At 44.7% G+C, this 24,115-nt stretch overlaps 2 non-coding genes across 2 annotated transcripts; both read left to right on the top strand.

The window, feature by feature from the left end:
- The first annotated feature begins 17,560 nt into the window (after positions 1-17,560).
- On the top strand, positions 17,561-17,632 carry TRNAN-GUU (transfer RNA asparagine (anticodon GUU)). The gene has a single exon. It is a non-coding gene; the product is annotated as a tRNA-Asn (tRNA).
- An 885-nt stretch (positions 17,633-18,517) lies between these two features.
- On the top strand, positions 18,518-18,600 carry TRNAY-GUA (transfer RNA tyrosine (anticodon GUA)). Its single transcript has one exon. It is a non-coding gene; the product is annotated as a tRNA-Tyr (tRNA).
- The last annotated feature ends 5,515 nt before the right edge of the window (positions 18,601-24,115 follow it).

Raw genomic sequence — 24,115 nt, 5'->3', positions numbered from 1 at the left:
TTAGATTTAGATAAGGCCTTCCTTGTTGACGAAAACCTACCCGCCAAAGAAAGAAATTTGGCAGCCCCCCGGAACTATGCCTATAACCCGCCCAACCAGATTAAACTCATTCAAGAGATCGAGAAGGTTGGGAACATTAAACTCCTTGGATTGGCCACTTAATATAGGAACCAATGCCTCATAATCAAAGCGCGCGTATTGAAAGGCTGGAAAGCGGACTTCGAAGCAGATAGGTCAAAAAGCAAGAGCAATTCTACGTTTCCCCAGCTAACAACTTTACTGCAGAAGTGCTTTCTACTCCTCGCTCCGGCCTTTGATTTGAGAAAGAGGGGGAGGTGCAAGGCTCGACGAAGTTGAGAAGAAATGCTATTTTTAAAGCCCCAGGAACTACATGAAAGAGAAGGCAGGTTCAGCCAAGAAAGTGCTTTTCGAAAGGCTTTTGGCGGTCAGTCGCTCACCCGAAAAGAAAAGTAGGAAGCTGGGGCTACGAAGCCGATCGTTGAATTCGGAAGCTCCGTCGAAGTTCAAATCGAGTTCTCGTTCTCGGGAGTAGTTCAGTTCACTTTCAGCAAAGCTTTTAGCCCCGTTTGTTAGCAACTTCAGTCTCTGGGGGGGATAATCAAAGAAGTGATGCTCACTCGACCAAAGTAAGAAGAAGCTCAAGCGAAGCAGAAGGGGGGTAAGTTGACTCTCTTTCATCAGCCACGGCTGCCTCTCTCCGGCCTGCTTCAGATCGAAGACAAGAGTGAAAGGGGCAGAAGCGATGTGAGTCAAAGTGGATTTCTGAGTTCTGTGGGCTAAGGAAAGGCAGGCGGGCTACCTATCGTCAATGAAATGCTTTTTTCTCAACGCCCGTTCTAACGAGTTCTAGTGCGCCAATCCACTGATTTTCTTCACTTTGAAAGGTCACCTGTTTCTGTTCATTGCGGTGATCTTTACTATTCTCTTAGTTTGAGTTCCGTAGTTTCGCTTACTACTAGGATAGGTGAAACTAAATGATTCTGTGCTGTAGTTTCAGTCGTTACAGCTTGCTAGTAAACTTATAGTCGTTAGCGCTAGGGCTAGGAATTGCTACTAACAAGGAAAAAAAGTCGATGTTGAACAACCACCGGGTACAGGACCGAGAATCCATGAATGGAAGCACTGCTCGGAGAAGAAATTGACATGAACGAACCATCTCGAGCACAGGTCTCGGTTAGACATGATAGTTCCTTGCTTCACCTACACAGGAACGGAATGGTTGGAATGCTTATGATTCATGACATAAGGATTGGGCCTGTAAGGCATGATTCATTTATTGATTGGTAGGATTTCTTCTAGGATTGCTAGGGATTGTTCATTCCCACCTATCTATCGATTGGTCATATTACATATATACTGAATTCGCAAAGACTCCTTCCTCTTTTAAGTGTTGTGAGGAACTCGCCTGTACCCGTACGGAGAAGAGGTAGTTCGCTCACTAAGCCCAATCGATCCAATCTTGCCTAAAACTAAAAGAAAAGGCCGCTCCCGTCTTAACAAGTAGGTGCTACCCTTATATCTTCGACTGGGGAAAAGTCGTAACAAGGACGTTTAGTGGGGCACCCTGTGGGCCAATGCGTATAAGAATGGGCTTTCTTAACGTGGCTCATTTGACGACTCAGTACATGGATGTCACATCTTCTACTATATACTAGGTTGGCACTCTATAGAAAAAGTATACTCAGGTCTCACTCATTAGCATTAGGTAAAATACCACAGAACAAGTTGTCAGTCTTATATAGTATTCTTATTCCCTTGAAAAGAGACGATTCGATAAAAGACTATTCTGTTTTCAGACGAAAAGGGGGATACTCCGGTAAGGGCAGAGATTGTAGCTAAGACTGTCTCGACTCCTTGACTTGCTCAATGCTTCTCCCTCAACTGCAGCGGGAATAAGGGAAGGAAGAAAGAGACCATCTTGGCCCTAGAAAAGAAAGGAATGCTCTTAACTACCATTGCTATCCATCAATGCACACTATCTATCTGTTTACAACTATCAATGTCAATGGTATAAACCAATTTTCATTATATGAAAAGGTGAAAAGCAATCAAAGCTGGGGGGATCCATACACGCCCATAAACACAAGATTCAGATCTATCAAACCTATGATAGAGATTGAAAAAGCTATCCATCGAAAACCCACACCACCCTTAACCTTACGCGCCCAACTCAAGGCTTCCTTGCTCACAACCAATCCCTCAAAGCAATGAATGCGCTCAAAAGCACGCCATAGCACGAGATAAAGTTTCTGCGCGGCTGAAGACGGCGGTGGTACGTACGGCTTATAGCAATGGCATTCAGAGGTCTCCTGTCAGAGCTCCATCTAGGAAGTGATAGCTGAAAAAGCTACTAGCATACCTGGGTCTAGCAAATGGGAAGGCTCTTTCTCCTCACACTCACGACTCTCATGTATATTCTTCCCAAATCCTAGCGTCAGCTACCATATTAAAAGCTACGCCTTGTTGCTCAAGCTGTTAGCGCGTAGTCTGTCTTATATGCCTCCAAGGGCGGTGGTGGGTGTAGTACCGCACAGGAACGCGGTTGAGCGCTTAGACCAATACGGCGACTCTGACCCGTATGGTTAAGACATCCTTTCCCTGGGATTGTGAGAAGCTGAATTTTCGATCCCTAAAGAAAATCACTCCATTTTTACTAGATATGACTTCGGACCTATTGTAATGCATTCCAACAGTTTCCCCTATCTCCTATGAGAAGGCTTTTGTTTTGGTGCAAACTCAACCTTTTCTTTTCTTTTCAATCATGGAGGGGGCTTCGTCTTAGCCTCTCAAACTTCTGCTTGTTTACAAGTAGGATGGTTTCCATGGAGTCTCACTATGGGTGTTTGATATCTAGTGTTCTTTCCTTTTTAAAGCATGATTTTCCTTTTCCATGAAGGTTTATTTTCTAAAATTAGGTATCTATTAATCATGCATTCACGTAGTCGTAATCATGCCTTAGTAAATTGGATTTTCCATGATCTAGCATTTTTTTAGGGGAAAGGCGAATATTTTATTGATCCATGTCATGCATTACAATATCAGCTAGAAAATAGAAAAGAAAAGATGGGAATTCCTCAACCCGTATACTCTTTCGAACAGCGACCAAAGTGGGCTTACTCGTATGCAGCCTTCTTTGCTTCTTGCTCAGCAGCCTCCTTTCTCCTTACTCGCCTTTTTCTCGGCTAAAGCTAGCTCTGTGATCTGCTTTCTTTGTTTTTTGTTCACAAGCTCTGCGTTCTCCTCTCTCTGTTTAGGGTCAGCTCTCTTCTTTCGACATAACACCATAGTAAAAAAAGAGTCTTTGTTCTTGTAAAAAAGGTCAATCCGTAGCCGTAGCTATTTTATATCTTCTTAGTAGCGGTCTTTGCTGCTTGACTGATTGAATTAGAGCTTGAACGTGGAAATCTAGCTGACATTGAACTGGCTGCCACTGAGCCATTGAGCATTGAAACTAAAGAGGGATATAAAAGAGCTTTTTTATGATACTTTCTATCCATTTGAGAAAAGTTTCATTTTCCCGGTTGAAAGTTCCCTTCATAGACACCCATTCAAATCGGACACGTTTCATAAACAGCGTCTTTTTCGTCATCAACAGTAAAGTAAGTGGTACCATGGAAAAAGAGCTTTTTCAAGCATTCCCATAGTAAGAAGGTCAACGAAGCCAATCCATCTCTATCTCTGTTAACGAATGCTCCGACTCCTATCGGTTCTATATCCAATTCCTACTGCTAAGGATAAGGAAGAAAGAAAGGGAAGGATAGAACAGCTACTAAGAGTTAGACCACGAGCCATACCACAGAAAGCTAAAAAAAAGGAGCCGAGGTCTACTACTTTATATACGCTAGCACCAAAGCAAGGAAAGAAGGCAAGGTGCTCAGGTAAATAGTCGGATGAGTCCCTAAAACGTATTTGATTAAAAATATTCTTAGCAACGAATACGTTTTGAACCCTTGAGAGTGAGAGCTTGGGGATATGATTCCCAGAGATAATTTCAATCTTCAGAAGGCAACTCATCTCTTGCTAAGGAGATTGTGCCGGGTTCTTTCACTCACACAAGACCAAGCCTTACTACTTGAATAACAGGTAATCAGACTTTCGCCTTTCGTCGGTTCCAGTAATGGGGGGGAGGAGAAGAGAACAGTAAAGAGAAAACAGCTAGTCGAACTACTTACTTATTCTTATGCTGAGTAAACCCTTAAAGCGGATCTAGCATCAAGCCTATCCCTTGATTGACCCTTTCCGGGATCAACTACTACTTATGTACCAAACCAAAGGTAGGCAGTTCCCAGTCGAAAGAGAAAAGCTATTCTTGTTAGCAGTTGAACAAGACCACTCCACTCAAGCTAGCCACTTAAAAAATCTCCGACTATTGCTTCTGGGTTTGACACTTGTCAATAAAAAATTTCTACTCGTGGACAGAGGGGAAGCTTTAGAAGTAGCCCTTGTTTAAGTTAGAAGGAAAGTCTCACTCAGATGCGGGACTGCTAATGAAAGTCTTCTTACGAGGATTGCTTACTCAGATCTACGCCTATTGGACAGCTTTCAAAGGTGCTGACTTAGTTTCTCTTTCGAAACCTTGGGAGAAGTTGAATCAGGGCAGAGGGCCTATTTGTATTTGATTTGAACTAATTCGAATCTCGTGACCCATGATCCTTAGGAAGGGCTCGATCCCAGACCAGGCGGAGCTCAAGGCGATGGATGACTATCACTTACCCTTTTCCCTACGACCGAGTGAGCAGCTGTTCTTGCTGTTCTTGAATCAGTTGTCTTTGGGAAGGTGCGTAATGGATGTACGCCTGCTTCGAAAGCTCCATTCCTGGTTACCAGGATCCAGGAACCATTCCTTGATTGATTGAAAATCACGAGTCGAATTTCTCTCTACCTATTCTCGTAACACCCTGTCTAGCCTACTGCTCTTCTCCTCTTTTGGTCGCTTCGCTCTCCTCCCTCGACTAAGGCCCAGAAAGACAAAGATTTCAGTCTAAACTAAAGCCTACTATGCTATGGACTTGAAGGGCTCAGAAAGAGCTCACTAGATTGATCGCAAGCAAAAGATACATCTGCACTCGCATTCGCATGTTGGTTGTTCCTCACTAAACATCGAGGGTTCAGGTGAAAGTGAAGGTTCGGATCGGACTCTAGTCTCGGCCTACGTCTCTTCAGGTCCGGCTTTCATTAAAGGAACGTAGTCACTTGAGCGAAGCGAAAGGGCTTCCTTTAAAGTTCTCTGAGGATACCGCTTGAATAACGATAATCGGATTGTATTTTTGTAGCTTCACTTTCGATAGGCCTACATCTCGCCTTCCACTACCGGAAGATCCATTTTTCTGCGATTCCCGGAACTTAGACGTACCGCTCACCGCAAAGAAGAGTTTCTGTTGCTTAACTACCTATTTATCCATAAAGGCTTGAGCGCACCGCTTTCCAACTGCGCCTACTTATTGCTTGAAAGTCACCCTCGACTTCCAGCTGTCCCGCTAACCGAAACTTACTTTAACTAGCGCTTGCCCTATTGAGTAAGGCGAACTGAACTCAAACTCTCTCTACGGTCTGCGGCACCTTCCGTGAGCCTGACCTTCTTACCTGTAGAGCGGCTTTCCCAAGAAAGAGTACCTCACGAGCTTACTGAAAGTATAGATTCTTTTATCCACTGGACTAGATACTTATTACTCACTTTCACTATGAGCCGCTTGACGAGCCCAGCAACAACAAGACTTTTTTTCTACATCGCCTACCGGGAAGGAACTGAACGCAAACAAAACTCTGATCTACCGGTTTGAAATACTCTCTAAGCAAAGCACTCTATGATTTATCTGCTGACCGTAACGAGAGACGAAAGATAGGACTTTGGCTGCGTGGTTTCGGCTATTCTCAAATTCGAAATTCAATATCATAAGAGAAGAAGTTTCATAAAGAGTTCGAAAGAAGTAGAAGTTGAATAAGACTTTAGAACAAAACATTATTTATTATAATAAAAAATATGATTCTATTAAAAAAATCTAGTAAAATGTTCCATAAAATATGGCGTTTTACCGAGATTTTTGGTATCAATCCGATTTCACTCCTAAGTTTCAGTAATTGTTATGGTATTTTGCGTTTTCTCGGGATTTTGAGTTGCAATAAAATTTCCTTCCTAAGAAAAATAAAATTTTATTTGATTTTGCGTTTTCTCGGGATTTTTGAATGCAATCGGATTTCCCTTCCTAACAGCCTGTTGAATCCTGCTCTCATTTTGTTTTCCCGTGTTTTTTGGTTGCAAAAAGAATCAAGGTCAATCCAGTTTCAGTTGATTCTTTTTGCCAGGCTAGTTGCCTTCTTTGGTAGGCCAGTTGAAGAAAAAAGAAGTGCTTCGATAAGAATTTCTCGTGCCAGGAGCAGCCGAACAAGTGCCATCAAGTTACAAGTTATTTAGGATTTTTTTTTTCATCTTTTATTATCTCCTTATAATATAATAGAAGTGCTATATCCTTATAATTATGCTGTCCCCATGGTATAACCCTCTGGCAGGACGTGGGCCTCTTTCCCGCTCCTTTTTTGAGATTGCTCTTTTCTTTTCTAATAAGCAACTGCTAAGTGCTTTGATGTCAGTGCAGCCGAACCAATTGGAGTGGCTTTCGATCTTTTCTCTTTTTTCACTATCTATGAATTTTTTTTAAGTTCACTTAAGATAAGTCTTAGCCTTCATTGCACTAAGTTACTTAAGAATACTTCACTTCTTTCTATATCTGGATCTTGACTCTCTCTCTCTCTTTTTTTGAGAAAGAAGGTTTCTTCTTTTTTCAAAGGTTCCATATCTTGGTGAAAGGTTCGATCACATAGCATGGGAACGTATTGTATTTCGTTCTACTGAATGATCGTTCCGTACGATGAGGATGAACTTCTATTTCTATATAATAGCTCCATTCAGTCTAGATATTAGCCTCGTTGGTTCGCTGAAATGAACTCGCTCTTAGGTTCCGTTGAGATAATACCTTTATCCTATATGTATTCTAGGATCTATTTTTTTATTGATTCCTAAGCTATACCGTGGACGTTCCAAGTTACCTTAATGGCACACATCTTCTAGTCGGCAGGTAAATAAACCTCTCTTTAAGCAGCAAAACAAGAGTCGCGATGGGCGAAGGTATCAACCCATTTGAAATAGTTTCATCGGCCTTTGGTACCTAGATACTTTCAATCCCAAATTACCCGGGGGAAAGCTCAATCTTACCGGTCTTCTTATTCAAGTAGTTAACATTTCGCTTCGGTAAGCATTCCTTGGCTTCGTAGAACCTCTCGCCACCTTCAAGGCTAGGGATTCTAACTTCTTGCTAAGAGATGCCATCTGATCTTTCCTCAACAATGTCTGTCCGTGGGTCTGGTCTATCTTAACTCATGGCATGCCTGCTCTTCCTATCCCAGGGGCCAAGACCGTTTTCAATAGCAGCTCCTTCTCTTCCGAGACGGGTTTCGAATTGAACTGGGGCATGGTCTGTTAATCCGGGGTTACACTAGCTAGGCGAAATAGCCCTCACTATTAACATGTCCGAAATTGGCAAATCGCCCTCTCCTCCTTTTGATGGTGAATGTCAGCAAATGTCCTTAAAACAACCCTTATCCCACAGCGCTTATGTAGCATCAGGAAATCCAGTAAGCCAAGGGGAGATCCCGGGAAAGCGAAAGCTGCGCTTTCCTTACTTCTTCTTATACCCTTGCAGGCAAAATAAGGCATACCAATGCCTTTTCTCGGCCTAAGGAGTTCATTAAAAAGGTAAGAAGGAATGGCCAGATGTAAAGAGATGTCCCTGAGACTAGTGAAATCAGGTAAGAAGGTAAAAGAGTAAGACTAGCAATGCGGGAGAGAAGGACTAATTGACTTCTATTTGGCCCTAGAGGAGATCGAGACTGGTATTAGTTCCTTTCCCGAGGCGAGGAAGGGAAGATAATGACATTGATAAAAGAACCTCTTCGTAAAGAAAGAACTGACTTAGAGCTTAGAGAAGAAGGGCAACTAGTCTTCTTTCGACCAGTAAAGGAAGTTGCCAGACTGTTGAGTGAAAGCTGAATCCAAGTTTAATAGGCTCTTTGATAGAATACGGTGTTAATGCATTTCCTGAAGCAATATCCTGATTAGGCACCTCTTAAGGAAGTTAGTGAGTGACCTAGTAGTCGTAGGGCATGAGCGGGATAAGAAGAAGGGAGGGAGAAGACCGTAGCTCAGTTCAGTACTGCTTTACTAAAGCTTTTTCCCGTGGCGATATTTGTTACAGAGACAGGGGCTTTTGCCCAGGAGTTAGTGCACAGATAGGTGATAGAGGCAGAGAATTTTCCGCATCTAGTCTAGAATAGGGGAAAGGGTGATTCGCTCGTAAGCCCAACTCAAACTCATTCATAAAGTCTAGCTCGATTGATCACATGTCAGTTGACCCAATAGAAACCGGAGAATTGCCTCCTTGAGACCCAAAACGCATCCCTTCTCCTGGGTCTGGGCAAGTGAGTTTACCTACTTTCCCTGTCAGCGGATCATAATAAGACGTAAAAAAAGATTACTTCGCTTGTTGCGAAGAGGCCAGCCTACGTTCTGAAAGCGGATTTCAACGGGTGGGAGCGTCTGGGGACGCCTAGTCTAAGAGGTTGGTTTCGGAAGTCCAGCAGCCTTTCTCTTATATACGATGCTATGTCCGAGAATCTAAGATCAGACTTGCCTTTATGACTGTCTTGCTCTTGCCTTGTTAATGGACGAGGAAGTTTACTCACGAGACCAAGTTTTCGGGGAAGTGACTTCGTTCGGTTACAGTCTCTCAGGGACAGATGGGATTATTGGGATTCTAGTAAATAGCAGAGCCAGCAGAAGGGGAATGGAAGGAGGAAGCAGGATACAAATAGCAGACCAGAGGGGCGTAGAGGTTTCGGGCAAGTCCAATTACAAACAAAAGAGAAGGTCGGTCCCGTACCCGAACAAAGGCTAGACCGAAGGTCCCGTCCCATGGGTTAGGTGCTTAGCTGAAGGTGGAAGTCCAAAGCAACATAAGATAGAAGGCGAAGCCGAGGCAAGAGCAAGGGTTGAAAGACAAGAGAGAAGAATTCACAATACCCCCTATTTGTTACATTCTCAATGGTTGGTCGGTTGGCCTCCGGCCAGGATGCTTTGCTTTATCGGATCGATCGCAGTGCTCAAGTGGGCTGGTCTCTTTCCCAAGTCGCAGGGGTACAAAAAGCAGAGGAAGCAGTTAGTCCAGCGGAGGAATCAATAGATCTAGTTGGTTTAGAGCAAACAGAGTTGGTTTTGGTTGCTCCAGACGAGATTGATCCAGGCAGAGGTGCCAAAGGCTAAAGGCAAAATTCTCAGCTCAAGCTCTACTCTAGGGCTCGGGTCTGGTTCAAAAGGCAAGGGGCGCAGCGGCTAGTAAGTTCGGGGCCTTCATTACACCCAAAGGGAAACCAGCAGCGAAGAGCCATTAAAGACCTTAACAGAGACTATACGCTACACTTGCTTACTTCTTCCCCGTAACACAAGCTGAATGACTAAGTGGCAGCAGGCAATCTTTTGACACCTTCTCCTTCCATATATGGTAGTTATGAGCATTCCAGGCCAAAGGATAAGAGAAGAAAAAGAGTGGCCCTTCAAGTGCTCTTTATCCCATTGGAATTCATCAATCCAAGCTTTGTCTTTGAAAGAAGAAATGCTTTTAAGTCTCGCTTTCTAAGTGAAGGAAAAGTAGTTCCGGTGAGTAGTTCAGTCAGGAAATTAGAAGCATCATCCTCTACATCCTCATTCAAGGCTGCTGCTTGGTCTTCTTTGGGCCTTAGGTTAGGAAAGGGTCTTCTCAAAGACACCTTACTAGTCCTACCATTACTAATACTAAGAAATAGGTAAAGGCCTTATAGTTTAAGGGGAAGGGGGTTCCAGAGAATTATCCGAACATTCTGGATCAAGGTCTTCTTCGAAAGATTGCTTTTCGACAATCCCACTAAGGCACCTACCTATAATTCCACGTTGAACCTATTTCCTAACTAAACTAAAGGAAGTCTCTCCTTTGTAGATGAGTAGGCAAGGCTTTCCATTTCGACAGATAGTTTATCGCTTACCTTGCTACCGATCGAGTGACAACGGCCGATCAGGCAATCCCCCTTGTCTGACCCGCTACCCCTAGAAAGGAGATCCAACCTAAAGCTTCAATGCCCAAACAGTTCCTCAAAGTTAGCTGGCATGTGTTTTAAAAAGCGTTCTTCTAAGGGTCTATGTGAAGTATCAGCCAGGTCGTCTATCTTTCTTCCCTGTGTTCTGCAACCCGCCCTAAGAGTTTGGGATGAAGTCTTCTCAGAACAGCCTTGGCGACTTTCGGTCTTCGGGGAATTCCCATTTTCGTATATTCGGACCGACGCCTCCTTAGCTGCACCGATGCGGGAGAGCTAGCCCCCCCCAGAACGTCGAATGAATTGTGGCCTGGTGTAGAGTACTTTTTAGGCACTTCCATCCCCCACGGAACCGGTTTCCTTTGTTTGCTACCAACCGATCCTTTTTCTTCTGTGGTTGTGGTAAGGGCTAGTGCTTTCCTAAACTGAAGTTGGAAGTCGGCTAAGGAGCACTTTTCTTTAGTTGTTGCAATCTCTTATTAAGTTGAAACAAGTAACTGTGCTTTCAGGTATAGGACCCTTGCCCTAGACTTCTAATCGGAAAAGGGTCAATTTTCTTTAGTTCCACTAAGTGGTCTTTCTTAGTCTGAAAGCGGTTAGTCTCTTAGCTATCCAATCATCAATCAAGGACAGAAAGTAAAACAAAAGGAAATGACCACTAAGTTTAAGAATACACTCACCAATGGGCATGGGCATACAGAATGAATAGCCTACTTTGAATACGAAATTTCCATAAGTCCAAATGAAAGTCTAAGGATCGAGAATGACTTTCAAGCTTAGAACGCTAATAGAATGCATGGAAAACAGGTACACTCCCGCAAGGGCAAGGGAAGAGTAGGCCTGTAAGGGACTAAGGCCTACTGTTAATAGACTTTACTTTAAAAAAACCTATACATTAGCATATCCCCCCAGCCAATTGCATTCTCTAAGGAAAGCTACTAGACCAGTTCGAAAGCAGTTTCCTATGCATCAGACAATAAAAAAAAAATCCATCATTCCCTTTCTATTCTCAAACCGGGAAAGCAAGTAACTAAGAGCAAGTAAGCTCTCTGAGTAAGTTCGTTTTCTTTCGAGTTTCATTCCTTCTCGCTGGCTAACAATTGCCAAGCTAGAATAGAGAAAAGAGGTAAAAAAGAGGAAATTTTTTTACAGGTTTGCTATCCATCCTCTCTGCTTACCCTTTTACTATGAAGTAAAAGAAAATGCTGTACTGGAGTGGGGAATCTTTCCATTCTAGCCTTTAAGGGGAAGTCCCACTAGACCCAGTGCTTTGACCTCTTGCTAATCCCTTCCATAGTAAGCACTCTAATAGGGCAAATAACAAATAGGAAGACTGTACTAAGAAAGCAAACGTGACGAACAGGCCTAGAGGACTCTCTTGTTGAATCTGTTCTGTAAAGAAAAGAAAGCTAGTCCTATTCCCACCGACCGTTACTCTAACAGCTGCCTATTCTTCCCCTCGGGCACAGACTTTCTTAGAGTAGGGAATCCGGTTCAAGCAGAGGAGAGGGATGTTACAACTCGACCAACGGGAGAGGGATGAAAAGGCAAGTGCCACGCTAATCCTAGTCCAAGCTAAAAGGCTACGACTGCCTACGCCTTGTTGCCACGCCCTTAGAGCTTTTAACAGCTGGTTCACTTTAGGACTTCATCCCCTGAAGGAATGGCTTTTAAAGATCTGAAAATCTAGACTAGTGATGGCCTAGCGGTTTCGGTTTCACTCATGGTATGTCTTGAACAAAGGAAAGTTCTTCTCTCTTAAGAAGGTTGGCTTTCTCAGCTTTCAGCTGGACGTAAAGTGATTGATGACATTCCCGTTGGCTTAACAAACCTCTATTTTTAATTCTTCTCTAACGGCTGGGACAAACCCTCTCTTCTTTTCTCTCTTCCCTTTTTTTTTTGGAGTGGCTTAGAAAGTTCCTGCCCCTCGTCTGAAGCCTGAACGTTTATCCTTTTTTGCCTACGTCTACCATTCATTCTTGGCCTTCATATACCGTACGTCAAAGAAAGGAGAGTCGCTTCGTCATAGCTTCTCCTCCGTCTTTGCTTTGGCTGTGTTCAATGCCCATCTCGTCTTTTTAATCCATGATAGATCGAAGGGGAAGGGGATGGCTACCATGACTAGTGGTTCCCCGCTGACCAGTCATAGTTTTCCCTGTGGGCCTAGTGTAGTCCAAGAGTCTGGAAACTCAGCTTGCTCTTCTACCCGCCTCCCCTTCAGTCAGGTCGGGAATCTTCCTCTTTCAAAGGGCTGCCCTAATACATCTATGATCGTCAAATGGCGTAATATAGATGATTTTCTTGTCAGAGAGATGACTTCCTCTTTGAATAGGGTGTAAGATGTTAAGTATAGAATTTCCTGCCTTTCCTTCCTTCATAGCCAATTCAGCTGAACAAACAGACTTGCTTTCGTGCTTCTGGTTGATGTCATATGGGTTTAAGGCAAATAAGGGGAGAAATCAATCCCAGTCAAATGATAGATATCAGAGAATGGGAGAACTAGACCTACCAGAAGAGGTGTAGCTGCTTTCAGGTTTCTTTGTTTAGTTTAAGACAGTAATCCAAACAAAACAGCCTTCCCTTGGCTTTGATTCTTTACTGGGACTGCCCAATCTGGTGTGATGCCCATAAGAATAAGAGAAACTCGCGGATCTGTTCATGAAGAGGTTTCCGCTTCTAACCTGATAGTGGTTTACTCCGTATTTTAGGCGGGATTAGTATCAATACAATAGAAGGGCCCCCCTCCTTATCGAAAAAAGTCTGCCTTCGCTGAAGTTGGATCTGAGGATGGAAAAAGAGAGTACGCTATCCCGGAACCGGTTGCCACCTTTTTGGGTCGAGGTAACGCGGGAGACCCATACATAACTAGAGAGTAACTGTCGGCAAGTAAGAAAGATCTTTCCCCAGAGTGCCTTCAAAAAGCGTCTGGTGCCGCGGAGTCTGCAGGAGATGATCAAACCTCTTCCACCGCCGAACCTCTTTCTGTTGCTCAATCGTCCACTTTAGATGAGACTACTCAACTAAATCAGTATTTTACTCTAAAAAATCTGATTCTGCGGCAGAGACAGAAGGTGTATCCTCTAAGGCAGACAATTTAAGTGACATAAGTGGTCTCGTCTATAGCATCTGATGAAGCAAAAGCCTAGTTCTCGGTAAAGCAAGCTCTCGCCTCAGGCTCAGGAAATGGAAAGAAAGTGGAAAGAGCATTTCAAGCCTCAAGTCACACAAGAAGGTCGGGCCGGGCCTCAACCAAGAAAGAAAAACCCTTAGCCTTGCTCGAATAGGAGGGCAGAGCCCGATAGACCAACATAGGTTATGGTTACGCAATACAGAATGGAAGGTCTACGGCTTACTAAGACACTCGCCAATGGGCATCCAAAAGGAAAAGCAGAACCTTAGTCTTCGTCCCTTTCCCCCATTATCAAACAAAAACCGGAGATTCATCTTTCTGAATAGGGGAATTAGTAAAAGGATCAACCCACAAAGAAAGGATAGGGGAATAGGTATAGACCCGGATCCCTCGATACAACCGAAAGAAGGAAAGCGCTTTTAGATCGGTCGGGAACCAAGAACGGAAGTCATTTCGCTAACTCAAAGAAGAAAAATAATTACCTGATGAGAGGGGAGAGAAGTTACCATTAGGGGTTCCCTAAAAGCGGGGCTATTAAACATGACCTGAGGGACACATTGGAAGGAAGAAGCAAATTGAACCTTACTAAGACGATTCGGGGATGGTCCCACAACTCACGAGCGAAAGACAGAAATCAACGAATGGAAGAGAGCCAGAGGATGCCCTCTTGTCGCAAGTGAGCAGACGATTTCTCCCTGACATCACAGAAGACGATTTTTTTTTTTTAGCAGACTTTCTTTTTTCCAAAGGAATGAAAGTACTTACTTGATAGAGTAAGGGAGTTAGAATGCGCTTTGGTTCACAGGTTTGGTGGTATATCCCTATATAGATGGGCTCTGTAGTCGGGCTTAAGCCAGTTTCACCGAGGGTTTAAGCAGTGATTAGGTACGAGCAATAGTCTGATTAGGATTCTGCTGGAACTGCGCTCTCTATTAAGAGCAGAAAAGCATTCGAACTAAAGAGATAGAAAGAATAGTGTAGTGTTTAGTTCCTTTGTGCCCAGAGGACTTGAAAGAGCTTCGGATTCTAGCGATCCTCAATTCAAAGTCGTAAGTCTTTCGCTTGACCGAGGGCTCGTTGGTCTTGCTTTCGATTCCAGAGATCGAGATTCGAATAGCAGTTGGGAAAGGGGATTTGGGCTAGATCGGATTTCGGATAGTCCATTGCAATTCATAACTTTTCCTTCCTCTATCTCATAGTACGGAGTAGAAGGTCGGGGAAAATGACCGCTGAAGTGATGCTTTAGGAAGGAGAATGGCTAATGGCTGCTGCTAAGCCTTTCAACTCCCTGCCACGAACGGTAGCTGCGCTACAGCAATTCCCTTTTTATCATAAAGTAGAAGGAATTTTCTCTGATTCGTGTTCGCAGATAAGATAAGCTGAAGAATATACCGCAAAGCAAAGACAAAAAGCGAAAATAAATAAATGAGAGCTCATCAACAATTTTCGAGGAAGAAGCGAATCAATCAGAATGGAGACAGGGGGGAGAGGCGAAAGAAAGATTGTCGAGCCTGCAAGCAGCAAGCAACAACGGCTTTTCAGCCGTTGCGCGCTAGCTTATAGTTTAGGGGTATAGTAGGGGTGCCCCTTTCTAAAACAACTATTTAATAGTTGGTAAGCTTTTTTTGGAACTTTAGTTTTGGAGTTTTCCCCAACCTATACCAACCTAATATTACTAAAAAATAGGGGCTTACGTTTTTCAGCCGCATCGCACTTCCGCATAAACAATGGATCCGCTGGGCTGGATGAGCAACCTTCTCTGGAAAAGAATAGTGAAAAGCCATGTCACTTGGAACGGAACTGCTTGCTTACTTACTTTTAGTAAGACCACTTTGGTAAGCAAAATTCGATTATCTAGGCATGGTTGCTTACAAGACAAGACAAAAGCCAGCTTCTAGATGTTCTTTGCCTGAACATATAGAGGAAGCAACCTTCTATCTGGCCTCTGTACTAGTAGTGGAGTGGCTTGCTACTTTCAATCATCAAAGGAAAGTTGAGCAAGGCAAGGGAGAAAGAAGTTGTCCCCTCTTCTCTGGTAACCCGCCACCGCATATGTAGAAAAAGAGGGAGCGGGGAAGGAAGAACAACCGTTTGACTTTGGCACATGAGGTGGCGGGTTTGGCTAGGTAACATAATGGAAATGTATCGGACTGCAAATCCTGGAATGACGGTTCGACCCCGTCCTTGGCCTCGGGGAGTGGCGAGCAGCACGGAATTTGAATGTTTCAAATGGCATAAGGGGGCTTTCCTTTGTTATAAATCCACAGACAACATACTGGAACTTCCAAACCAAAGAAATGCAACATGAGAAGGTTTACGTTACGCTTCAATAGAATGAATTCAGTAAGGGTAGAGCCCCATGGTTGATCGAAGGTCCTATGCCACAACAACTCAAATCTATCTTACCTTCAATCCATCTTTGTTCAGCCAGCTCATAACAAAATGTTAGACCGGGCTGACACAACCAAATTGGTTGAAGAAAAGGAAACCCCAGCGACCAAGCACTCCCACCCCCAAAAGTGGAGACCGAACACCGCCAGGTTGTCGAGGACACGTCTGAAGAGGAGGCGGGCGCACTCTAAGTTGACCACCCTACCCACTAATGGACTATGAGGGGGGCAGGCGAACGGGAACCGACCGAAAACCCGAACCGCTTGACTGGCTGACCCCTTCATACTCGATTCATTAGGGTCGGGGATGGATGGAACCAATCAGAAGTGCAAATCGCGCAAGCGAAGCCGGGAAACGGACCGCAGCGCAACGACTAGGACTCGTGTCGGAGGAGTTTTGAGCGTGAGCTACCACTCATGCAGCGGCAAGGACCCGCAACTCTCGAAGGGGCCACCAACCGCCCGAATCACTGTAGCAAACCCTCCCTTTACTCAATGGATAGCGCTTATCCTCTTTCAATCAACAAAATGAGAAATAAGAAAAAAAGAAAAGAAAGAGGTCTTTATTGAGGAGGCTTTGCACCTGAAATAGGACTAATGAAAATCCAGAAGAGGCTTTCAAAAAGATGAAAATGCAAAGGGTAAAGAGAAAGTCTTTTGAACAACCAACCTGACATAAGGATTCTAGCTCGCCCACTTAGAGCAGATGGAGATTATCGGACGGGGAAAAGCGGCACTCGACATCTATTAAACAACACCAAGAACAAAGCCATACCATGCCCTCGGGAGAAAGACGTGATGATTGCCATGAATGCTGCCTTCGAGGACGTGTTGTACAAGAAGGTCTTTGCCGATTCCTATCAACATGGTGCACCCCTCAGTAGAGGGGCGTGAAAAGGCCGTGGAGACTTTGACCGAATGAATAGGGATCAATTGATAGACATTTTGATTGAGGGGATGAACGCTTTTTTCGTTCGCTATGTGCTGACTGGATGCGTACTCGCGTGATCGATCAATGGACGGGGGAATTGCGTGAATGACGAGACCGGCCTAACCTAAAGTAAAGGCTCTTCCCTCTCTGGATGGCGAATCTTGATTGACTGACACTAGGAACCGATTCGGAGAAAGAAGAAGCATGACATGAGATACGCGGCGGAAAAATTTCCGATAGCGAATTACTTGACTCGATGGATGGATGGAGGGGGGGCCTCCAACTCAAGCACGAAATCAATGTTGAGTCCACAATCATCGAAAGGGGCACCACCAAGCGAGATCGAGACCAGCACCTTGTATAGGGTTCCAAACCCGCGCTTCTAACAATATCCCATAAAGAAAGGTAGGGGCTTCAAAGCTTGACTAACAAGCGCGAAACTTGACTTTGAGAAAGAAGGGTGGCGCGCTAGCTGCAATCCTTCTAAAGTGCTAACGCCTATAGGTTGGGGCCCTTTTCTTGCTCGTTAGCGCTTTAGTTTGAGGCGCTAGCTTACTAATAATATAGGGGCTTGATCGGAATCGATTCTCTAATTGAATATCAGAAGTGCTACTTAGTAGTAGAAACTCGGAGAGACAGACAGAGAGGGGACTCTATCATACCTGCTAATTCCTAGGATGAGAAGTAGGCCTGGCCTCTTGTTTTTGGCAGGAATAGTTCCAGCCTTTGTTGCCCCTCGGTAGAGTGAGTCTACTTAGCGAACTGGCAGGACGCGGAGATCAATTGATCAATATGAATCTCGAGAGTGGATGGTTGACCGCCGCCCCCTTGTCCTGGAGGCTCTCCGACCGGGGAGGGGCTTGCTATCGTAACCTTTTCCCCCGGTGTATGTGAAAAAGAGTGACGAACCCATTTTTTTTTCGGTCATAGGTTGGTCCAAAGAATGAGAGTCGGCTTCCAACAGTCCGTTGTTCCTCAGTAGCTCAGTGGTAGAGCGGTCGGCTGTTAACTGACTGGTCGTAGGTTCAAATCCTACTTGGGGAGAATTTCTAGTTCTCGCTTTTCTGACCTAGCGACCCCTGCCCTTCTCCTTTGTTTCTAAACTAGCAGAATCGTGGGACATCAAAAGTGGGAAGTTGATTGTTGGTTTTTATTCCTCACTCTCGTATAGGTGAACTTGGTTCGTTTAATTCTTAGGGAGAAGAAAGATCCACTGGGAAGACTGGTGGAGTAGTATCTCTTCATTAGCCGGAAGGAATTTGTCTCCACTAGCGTCATTCGAAAAAAAAAAAAATCCGAACAAACAAGAAAAGGGTTACTCTTTAGGTAGGATAGATGGATGTAGTCCAATGGTTAAAGCTCTGCCAGCTTCTTGTAGACTGAACTCTCTTCTCTTTAGGCTCCGAGTTGTTTTTGGGTGGGATGGTAGAATTTTTCTTCGCCACTAGTGCCAACGAAGTTCTTGGTAATTAACAAGGGGGAAGGAAGATCTCCACTCATTTCATTCATTCAGTGCCTGCGGTGAGGCGCGGCCCACAACAAAGGGGGAAAGCTTGCTTGCTGTAGCCCTATTTTAGTAGACTAGGCTTGGTAAGCGTAAGCTATTGTTGTAGGCTCGAGAAGGGTAGGCTCGCAGCTTCGCCAGAAGCGACTAGTCGCCTCCTTTCCCCCGCCGAAAGATGCTTAGCCAGAAGCGACGAAGGGGGGGCTGGGGAAGGCCGACGACTACATGAGGGGGAAGCTGTCGTAGAAGCTTTGCCCCTTGCTTTACAGAGATTTTTATGAACTGACTAAATGACTAGATTCTCCCGGAACGCTAGCTAAGCTAAGAAAGAGTATGTATTAATTCCCTTCAATCAAATCAATAAGCTTTTTGATTGATTCAGGGCCCTTCAACGAACCCATTGAGGGGGGCCTCGGCCCGGGAAGGGGAGAGTGGCCGAGTGGTCAAAAGCGACAGACTGTAAATCTGTTGAAGTTTTTCTACGTAGGTTCGAATCCTGCCTCTCCCACTTGTTTGTTGTAGACTTCAGAGAAGAGAAAGGAGGCATTCGTCAGCGTAGGAAGGCCCACCGAGCGAAGCTCTTTCTTTTTTTGGGGTGTGCCGTGAAGTGAAATTGTATCGTATGTTAGTTAGAGAGGTTGGCGAACTACTACGATCTATGGATTCCCCATCTATATCCAATCCCAACGAGAATAGAAGCGAGTCGCTTCCGGCTTGGCTTTTAGTCGTAGTCCTTTAGCTTATGTAGTGGTCGGGCTTCCTACACGCACGCGCCCGCCAGAATGCCTCCTTGGTTCTGGACGAAGCCAAGCCGAACCATACGATAGGCGAAGGAAAGACCCCCATTGTTTAGCGCCTGGGGAACGCAAGTTTGATCGAGGATTGGAGAGGATTCGCTTACAGTAGGGATTGTTGCACAGTACAACGGAGGTAGAAATACGAATTGGAAGTGGGACAAAGACGACTCTACGCTAAAAGGACTATCCGCAAACACGATGAAAAGCGCAGTCCCCTTCATGCTAAAAGGACTAGAATAAGAGGAAGAGAAGGAAGCCCCCTCAACTGGAAAGAGAGAGGTTCTCTCAAATACCTATGAACTCTATCAATCTGGTTCGAGAAAAAGAAAGGAGCCAAACTGGGCATCTTCTCCAAGCTGAAGCAAATCATATGGCCGTGGAGTGAACTAAAATCAAAACCAAAACAAGAAGAATAGAAGGCAGATAAAGTCCGAATCTGGCCAGACCCGAACTCATAATAAAGATGAGCCAGACTAGCTCTACCCAAAAAACTTGATCAAGGTTATCCAGATCCTCCAGTAAAAGAAGAAGGCGGAGATTCATCCCCTAGCAGCATATGGCCCACTAAGCAAAGCAGAAAAGGAAACTCCGGACGGCGAGCCAAGACCTCAGTCATACGATATCTACGTCTGTCTATGAAAGGCTTACAAAGATTTCGAAGAAATTCCTTGCTTCGGACGTGAAAGCCAAGAAGCCAAACTAGATCATCATCAGAGGCTGCGGGCAACAAAGTAAAAAGGGGAAATTCTTTGACCTCGACTGCCATCCCTAATTGAAAGAAAACATCCAAAAAGGGGATCTCCCACTCCCCAATCGAAAGGAAAGGTGAAAAGAGTGAGTCTCTAAGCGCCACCGCTCAATTCATTAAGGTTAAGGCCGTCATCAGCATTTCAGGTACGTTATGATAAGGTAGAGAGGCCAGTCTTAGAATTAGAAAAAAGGCTCAGGAAGAATTTTCTACCAGTTCCGTTGGAGATCCGCTGCCAACCGCAGCAATATGAAATCTCCGGATCCGGAAGTCGAATATAAAATGCACGCACACAAAGTAAGGATCACAAGGAAAGCAAAATCAACTGGAACAAAGGAAAGAAGCATACCAGTCCCGCCCGGCCTAGCTCGGATAAGTGGCCCTCATCGCTATAATCGACTGCAGAAATGTCTTCCTCAGGTGATAAGAGAAGAGCCTAGGCCTCGGAGAAGGAAACACAATGCCCCATCTATCTCCAAAAGGTTTTTCTCCTGGGAAACCACTACACTACGTCTACATTTGGGGCAGCAGTAGGAGGGCTGCCAACGGCGGCATCATACCCAAAGACTGGAGGAAAAGGTCCCCTACTATTCCCATTCTCACCAACAGGAGGGACCTCTACAAATCACATTCGAAAAGTACTTAGGTGAGCAGCACAAAAATTTCTTTTCTTTTAGGGAGGATTGGTATTGAAGAGAAGACAGCACACTTAAGAAAAGAGCATATGACTTCCTTTGAGGAGAGGGAAATTTTCTTTTATTTTTATACTCAGCCTTACCAATGGCTAAGGCTCAGAAGGTACGTACCACAGGTCGGTCTATTTCTTTTGGGAAAGAAGAAAAGCCAACCCGAAAAGATGGAAGAGAAGAGGCTCTGGGAACTGGTGAAGAAAGCTCCAAGCCGAGCTTCGCTCTTCCCAGATTTTAAGTAGACAAAACGGGCATTTCCAGAGGTCTTTGAAAACATTTTCTTCTTTCTTCGTATGCGCAGATTAAGGCTCACATGGACTAGTTTTATGATCGCACAGCGTCCCGGGTAGAAGCTTTCTTTAAACCTTAACTTAAAAATCATTTTTTTTTTTTTTTTTCATTTTTGTTTTTCTTTTTATTGCTATCATCTACGAATATACCTTGTTTCTTGGTTTGGGCTTCTATTAGCAGGTCTTCTAGTTTTTGAACAGAACGTGGGCCCCTATTACATGATGCAGCCTTCAGACGCTTCGGGCGCAGAAGCTCAGTCCGAAGCCCGCACACCCTCCGCTGAGTCATCGTCGGCCCCTTCCGGGGGATCAAGCTCCTATCAACAACCGCCCACTTCCGCTCACTCATCGTCTGCGCCTTCCGCCTTGGATCAACGAAAGGAAGAGCTTATTCTGGCGAATATAACAGAACGAAAAGGAGATCTCGGAGATGGACAAAGGGTTTCCCAAGTTCGTCAAGAAGTAGAAAACGACTTTCATATAGAAACCAAAGGGAATGAATTTGAATTAATTAAACAACTAGAAAAAGAAGTGAAGGCTAAAAACGAGCCTTCCCCGGCAACTAATTGCGCGTTCAATGAGATTAAAGAGCATGAAGGGAAAATCCAAGATGGGCTAGGCGGGGGAAAACCTAACGATTGTTCTCTTCAAGAAAAGGATAAGGCCGATGAAGAGTAAGAGCTTTAGGGTAAGGAAGGAGTACTCAACGGGGATAAGGGACCCCCCGAGTAGAGTGAAAAGAAGGGTCTATATTTAGGCAGTTGGTAGGTTCAATTAGCTTGCTTTTGGGAGGTAGACTTGGGCTGTAAGCTATTTCTTCCCGGGAGCAAAAGTAGCTCGAGCCTTTTGTGGCGACAGCGAGGCCCCCGCCCCGGCTATGGGGTGGGGGGAATGGAGAGCGGGTATGGGGGCTCTGTTCACACCGAATTTGACCTATATAGCTTTCGCTGAAGTTTCGGGGTTTTGTACGCTTTCTTTATGATAGATATCCAATGATGCCAATACCGATACTTTCTTGGGCCTAACTAAGATCGGAATCAAGAGTAAAGAAATGCCCTCATCATTTTGACCTTTGGGTTATATACCATAATGTTATAGTTGTATTTCCCGTATTTAAACCTTTCACTTTTGTACGGTAAACAAGATGTAGTATTACTTTCTTTACCCTTACAGGTGGATCTAAGAGAGGGAGGGATTATTATGCCCGTGTTGTATTAAAAACTGTTTACGCGTTGCAGAGAATAGCGAGAGAGAGAGAGAGAGAAGACATAGTTTCTGTGATCAATTTACGATAATAGTCAGTGAGTGAGTGAACCTTGGGTAAGGGGCACGATCGAGCGGTGTCTCTGAGAGAGAGAGGTGGGAGCCCCCGAAGGGGAAGGCCCCGCAGGGTAGCATACAACATATGGAATACACAGCGAGTGGACCCTGGGCAGGGTGCACGATATTCATACCTTATGCATCTAACAGGGCTTCGAAAGGATAAGCCCTTAGGCGGTGGCTGCTAAACGCCTAGCTGTCCGGGCAGTCTAACTAAAACCCTGTATTAGTACCAAACCAGTGAGTGAACCTTGGGTAAGGTTCACGAACGAATACCTCCAACATGGTTGAGTGATAAGGGAGTTCTCGGTCAGCCAACACCTCCCCAAGCTCCAGCTTCTGATCTACCTCGGCCACCTCTATAGGATCGGGTGCCCACTAGAGATGATCCTCAATCGAATCCCATAAATTACAAGAAAACCTTCCTCTAAGACATACGAACACTACTTGAAAACGGCTCTTCTGCTCAGAAAGAGAAGCGCAATGTTCCAAGTTTGGTACGCAATCTTTATGATAGATAAGCCGAAGAAGCCGAAGGGTTAGAAGACAAAGGAAAAGGGAAGACCACGAAATCTAACACACCTTGAATAACAATTCGTTGCACTTCTCCTTCTGCCCTGCTGTGAGTACGTACATCGATTATCGTTCATGAACATCCTGATGGACTGACACAGACCTAGCATATTTGAAAGAGGATCCTCTTGTTCTACCCTGTTCCCTGTATCCACGCTATGCTTACTCCCTCCCTCCAACTCGAGTGCTCTGTCCAAGATCCGAGGTAGCTCCTTTTGTTCAACCACAAGGATCATGCTAAAAGGGGCATAGGGTCCGTCAGCAGGCGCACAAATCCTAAGAACTCGTGGACTTATCAGTACCGCTCTTATAGAGTGATTAGTCTTCCCTCTCGTTATACCTTCTTTATGATCCTGTCAGACTGTGAGTTTTTCCTTGCTCTGTCCACTTTCCAACGCTTCAAACCGCGTAGAAGGACTCATCCCTGGAAAGAAGGAATTAGACATAGGGTACTGGCTAGAGGGGGACAGCTTACTCTACGCGTTGGGCGTGCTCCTAGTCGTTCCCAATTAATGATATTTATTGAATTGCCTTAGTTTCTTTCAGTGGGTTGGCGAAGACGTGCTCGGAACCAATACTCGAAACTCAGACAGACCACCGATCCCTGATCGTTTACGTTCTGGGGAGGCGCTTTCGCCCAACCTCTTGCCCTTTCGAGGGCACGGCCCACTTTCTGAGTCATGTGTCATGAACACGGTGGACAGAATGGAAGAACATGAAACCAAGCTCCCTGCATGCCATCTGGATTCCTTATCCTCTTGGGACTTTCTAGTTAGACTTTCGGATTGGGAATAGGGATTTTAGGCAAAAGAGTCCATACCTCTCTCTACTTTAGGATGTTCCGTGGAGACCTCGAATCCTTCATAGTACTGAATTGAGCTTTCTTTCCTACACGTTAAAAGGTATCTTTTCCTGCATCCCACCAGTCCCGGCCCCCCCAACTCTACAAAGGAAGAACACAGGACGAGAAGAAGGCTCGGAGGCAACATCCAGAAGGATAGGTTGTTGAGCCTAAGGAATGCCATATCGGGGGAGCCTATCAGGATGGGGACGAAGCAGTTTCCAAACGTTGGCCAAAGGATGGAAAACTACCATACTTTCTTTGACCAACCAAGAAAGAGGGAACAAAGTCATACCTAGAGCTAGCTCATTATACGATTCATAGTCTTTCTGGCAAGGCCCTCTTTTGTCGGGCGCACCCTACCCTCTAGAAGCGGATGACTCCCTCATTTTTTCGCTGGTAAATACGGGATAGGATCGACTTTGGAAGCTGAATTTCTCTCCCATTTGTTGCTAGCTTTTTATTGAGGTTATCAAATGGTTATCAAATTCGACTTGGATGTGTTAAGCATATAACAATTATTCCTTCTCATAGTTCTAGGATGAAGAAAGGAAGGAAGAGCTAATCTTTCGACGCTACTTTCTTTCTTCTCTTATGATAATACCTTACCACTAGTAAGATAGAAAGCGGGCCTATCTCCTAGCTACATCGAAAAGAATGCATGTTCAGAATGCCCGAGCATTGAGATGACTTACTTTCTTGACCTCGCTCCCCACCCGATTGGCTTTGTGTTCAGTATCATCATCTTTCCTTAGAAAAAGAAGT

This window comes from Durio zibethinus, unplaced genomic scaffold (genome assembly GCF_047325235.1).
Source record: "Durio zibethinus cultivar Kanyao isolate XHJ-2024 unplaced genomic scaffold, ASM4732523v1 HiC_scaffold_3, whole genome shotgun sequence".
Classification (NCBI taxonomy): domain Eukaryota; kingdom Viridiplantae; phylum Streptophyta; class Magnoliopsida; order Malvales; family Malvaceae; genus Durio; species Durio zibethinus.
Note: the sequence above shows the minus strand (reverse complement) of the source record. Positions and strands in the feature narration are given on the sequence as shown.